At 47.2% G+C, this 4,705-nt stretch overlaps 1 long non-coding RNA gene across 2 annotated transcripts; it reads left to right on the top strand.

Annotated features, from left to right (window-relative positions):
* The first annotated feature begins 1,109 nt into the window (after positions 1–1,109).
* On the top strand, positions 1,110–3,643 carry LOC108446347. 2 transcript variants are annotated; one of them, XR_001861517.1, is made up of 3 exons: positions 1,110–2,697; positions 3,203–3,280; positions 3,433–3,643. It is a non-coding gene; the product is annotated as an uncharacterized LOC108446347 (long non-coding RNA). The 2 variants fall into 2 exon arrangements; XR_001861518.1 differs by having other exon boundaries at positions 1,110–2,510; positions 2,606–2,697; positions 3,203–3,643.
* Positions 3,644–4,705: the final 1,062 nt, after the last annotated feature.

Consider the following 4,705-nt stretch of genomic DNA (forward strand, 5'->3'; position numbering starts at 1 on the left):
TTCCATGAAAATGTCAACACAATCCCACCCTGGAACTTGTTGGATGAGCAATCCCAGACCAATTAAACAAATTTACATGGATTTGAGTTGGAGAGCTGCAAATATTCCATATTTCTGTTTTATTTCCTCTGGGACTACTCTATTGGTGGAATTTCACTTTCCTCTGGAGCTTTTCTCTACTTAGAGTGGGATCTGAGGGTGTTTTTGGTTCCCATTTTGCACTGGCGAGGATGTTCAGTATCACCCCCTGAAAAAGTTACATGTATCAAGGCCCAAATTGCAACGGATCAGGGATAGAAATGCCTTTTGCTGGAAATTTGCCTCTTTGCAATCCCAAATCTTGGAGCAAGAGGCTGAGATGAAAACCCAGAGGAGGGATCGCTTTGGGATGGGGTTGGAAAAGACACTGCACAACTGGTCTGAGAAGTTTCCAGCCCATCCCAACCTCTTGGTTTCATCCCTGTGATCCTAAATAAGGGAAGAGGAGTCAGGTCAGAGGATTTTCACCCACGTTGATGATTCACCCAACCCCACAACCAGTCCAGTCACCCGTGGGTGTGTGGGAACCTCCGGCATGGGTTTGTACCCTTGGAGAAACCTCCTGGAGAACCTGCTTCTCGTATTTTGAGTTCTCCTAGGAGGGGGGAAGATGTTATCACTGGTAAATCCTGGGGAACTCATCTGGGTTGCTTCCCTCCAGCCAGGAATGTCCTCCAAATCCACCCAAAGAGGAGAAAATGCAGGGAAACCCCACCCTCTTACAGCAAACTGCTCCTTGTACTTGTGTTGTGATGAGGATATAAAGCTGTAAACCCACCAAATCCTTGGTGGGTCAGCATTTTTTGGGGAAGCAAATGGATCTGTGGGTTTTTCCTGTGGATCCAGGGTGTTTATCCCTCCACACCAGCAGAGAGTAGTGATCCGATGCCTTCTCCACACTCCTCACCATGACTCGGGACATGTGATGATGCTTTGGTGCTGCTGGAGATGCTTCCCAGTCCCTTACCAGGCTCCTGGGAATCTCCTAGGGAGGTGTTTTCCTTGATAAACCACCAAAATCTGCAAAATCCCACCCATGGGAAGAGATCCACTTGGATCTTGGGGTTCTATTTTCTTGAGCAGGGATGAAGTGCTGCTGCTGATTAACTATGAACTGGGACCATTTGAAGCACCCCAGGAATTTGCTTGGCCATCCCACTTTTGGAATGTGCTGGAGAGCCCCATCCCCTCATCCATCCATCCATAATTTGGATGTGATCACCTCCAAAATCTTTGCACACCAAGACTGGCTCTGATGAAGATGCTACAAATGTGATAGAGTTGCCCATTATTGGGAATTTCTCTTCAGTTAATCCCTTGGATGGTCCCACCACCCATGGGAAGAGATCCACTTGGATCTTGGGAATGCCGGCAAGGAAAAACAAACAGGGTGAGCTCAGGGTTATTTATTGTGGGAGTGAGTCAGGCTCTGCATCACCTGACTGGCAGGGAGTGGATCTGGATTCTGGCAGTCACGGGGGGTTTGAGACGTGAGCTGGACTCTGTGGGCTGTTCAGGCTGGTGTCGGCACCCTGAGGACAAGACTGGCTGGAAATTGGTCTCTTTTGACCAAATATTGAGACTTGGAATGTGATGAAATCCCAGAGCTGCCTCCAGCCTGATTCCATGTTGATTTTGGGGCACATCTGGTGATTTTGGGGCAAAAAAAGGGTGGTATCACCTACAGCTGCTCTACCCACATACACCTGACCCCAAATAAACACAAAGTTTAGGCTCCCCCCTCTGAGAGGTTCACGGATGATGCTCATGCTCTGATGTTCTTCCCTCGTCTCCTCTGACATGGGATGAAGTTGGGACAGGGCAGGTCCAGCCTCTCCAGCCAGATGGTTTTGAGGCACTTTGAGGTCACTGACACAAAGTCTTCCACCAGCTCAAACCCTCGTCTTTGCTTTGTCAGTGAATGTGGGGACCAAGAGCTGCCTCAGTTCCTCTGGGATCAACTCTTCTCCCACACTTTGCCCAGAGCTGGCCTGGTCCTGCTTGAGTTCCTCCTCCAGCTTTGCTTTCTGGCTGATACTAAACCCACATGGGCCACAAAACCTCCCTACCCTCCTCACGTCGGGTGAAAGCAAGAACCAGGAATGTGCAAAGTTCCAAAGGAATGGACATCTCCAGCTTGGCCTTATCTGCAGCATTTGCTCCAACTCCTCCTTTTCATGGCTCTGGTTCTCCAGCCCAGCCCTGTTGCTTCTCTTGCAGGACCTTCATCCCCTGCCCTCCCCAAGACCTTTACCTTTTGTTCACACCAAGAGCTGCCCAGGTTGGACACGTGATCCCAGGTGAGATTCTATTCCCACCATGGATCCCATGGGGTCACATCCTCCCTCTTTTCTTTCCTGGCCTGTGATTATTTATCTACCCCTTGGCTTCTTCCTTTTCCCACCCTTTGAAAGAGCGTTTTTACTTCCTTTTGAGTCATCTTGGAGTTCCTGCTCTCTCCACTTGAAGAGGTGAGTAATGTAGGGTTGGATGGACCACGCCGGTCCAGGGAGAGGGGTGAGAGAGGAGAAGTTGGGATAACAACCAGACTGTCTCCTCTGAGCAGGAGAAGCCACAGCCCCATGACCAGGGAAGGTACCAGATCTTCTTGAGGAATGAGATGATAACAGCATGGCGAGTCAAGACATTCAGGCTTGGGTTGGTGTCACCTTTTTGGGACATTGTGGCCAGTAGGGACCCTCCCAGATGAAGTGAAATAGGAGAAGGGCCAATGCAGGGTCACTAAGATTCCCAAGCCAACACGCATTGGGAGATGTGGAGGAGCTGGGCTGGGGTGTGGTGAGGAAGAGGAGGGTGTTCCCAACTGGACAGAGCCAATCCTGCCTGAAAGTGCCCCATCCCTGGCAGTGCCCAAGGCCAGGTTGGAACAACCTGGAATAGTGGAAGGTGTCCCTGCCCATGGCAGGAGGTGGAACAAGATAGGCTTTAAGGTCCCTCCCACCCCAAACCAGACTGTGATTCTATTCTAGGAAAATCCAAATTTTCCTCAATTCCACACTCCAAAACACCATTTCCATAACATGGGGCAACAAAAGCCCTGGAGATCTCCAAATTCCCCCGTTTTCAGCCTCCTTCCCTTCTTTGCATTTTATAACTGGGGTAACCTCAAACAAAAACCCAGGGAATTATTTTGGCTCAACAGGTCGGAAAGAGGCCAAGACCCTGGAGGAGCTGTCGCGTTGGATTTTCCAGCCCTTTGCACCAGCAGGAGAAATTTAATGTAAATAAACCCCTACTTCCATCCCATGGCACATCCAACCCCAATGTGGGCCGGAGCAACACCCAGCACTCACCTCCCAGTCGGCTTGGCATGAAAATCCATGGCAAACTTGTTCACTGAGGGTTCTTTTACCCCCAAATCCTTCCCAACAGAGTTTTCTGGGATGCGATTCAGCATGGATTAACATCCCGGCATCGGGAATACGTGGAGGGGGAAAATGCCCAACGGACTGGGTTCATCTTGGTATTTCAAATGAAGAAAAAAGGGGGATTTTGGGGTATTTATGATTTTTGTAGTCCTGGGAAGGGGAGGTTTAAATCCCCCAAGCTGAGCTATCCCACGGATTGCAAATTATATGTATAATCTCTCTGTATAAAAATGTGAATTTATTTATGTTTTTATGTAATAATTTCCATATTAATAAAATTATAGAATATATATTATATAATGTATGTTGTATTTTATATATTAATATTTATATTTTATATATATGTGTACAGAGAGAGAACGAGGGAGTGTTATATATGTATTTCTATAAAATATAAATATATAAATTTACAACCCCTTTTCCCATCAAAGGAGCTGACTTGGAAAAGGAGAATCCAGCCTCAAGCTCAGCTGCCTCCAGCATAATCCTAACTAATCTGCAAGCTCCTAACAAAGAATAGCCCCATTATTAATTAAGCAGTGAAATTAGATGCCTGAAAACATTTCCTGCTGGGGCACGTGCCCCCAAATCCCACGGCCAGGTTTATAGGAATCTCGATCCCTAACACTGCCCTCAATCACCCTCCTGTAGCTTTTAGGCTCAGTTTTAGGGGGTTTAAGGGGAAATAAGGGTTTGTTCCTGCCTGGAAATCAGAAAGCGTGTCCGGGAACGGGAGTGAATGCTAAAAATCCACCCAAATATGAGAAAGAATCTCCAGGAACAGGAGTGAATGCTTAAAATCCATCAAAATTTTAATTTTCCAAGGTAAATTGGAGCTTCTAGAGAGAAATAATGAGAACTCGCAGCCTTCTGAGTTTAAGCAAAGCATTAAACATAAATTAATCTCTATTTTATCTGTTAAGATGCCCCCAAACCCCCTTTCTTTCATGGCCAGGAGGCCCTTTTCAAGTTTGGATGCAGGAGGCTCCATGCTTGGAAAAAGGCATCCCAAGTTTGCAAAATGGGGTGGTAAATTTGCAAAAGGAGGTCTCAGGTTTGCAAAAAGGGCTCCCAGACTTGTAAAAAGTCACCCCAGATTTAAGAAAAGGCACCTCAGGTTCTGAAAATGAGGTTCCAGGATTGCAAAAAGGGATCTCGAGTTTAAGAAAAATCCCCCCAGTTTAAGAACAGGAGCCCTGATTTCGAAAAAGGCCCCCCAAATTTAAGAACCGTCCCTGGGTTCCCAAAAATGGGTCCAAGGTTTGCAAAAAGGGGTC

This window comes from Corvus brachyrhynchos, unplaced genomic scaffold, assembly GCF_000691975.1.
Source record: "Corvus brachyrhynchos isolate BGI_N302 unplaced genomic scaffold, ASM69197v1 scaffold215, whole genome shotgun sequence".
Classification (NCBI taxonomy): Eukaryota; Metazoa; Chordata; class Aves; order Passeriformes; family Corvidae; genus Corvus; species Corvus brachyrhynchos.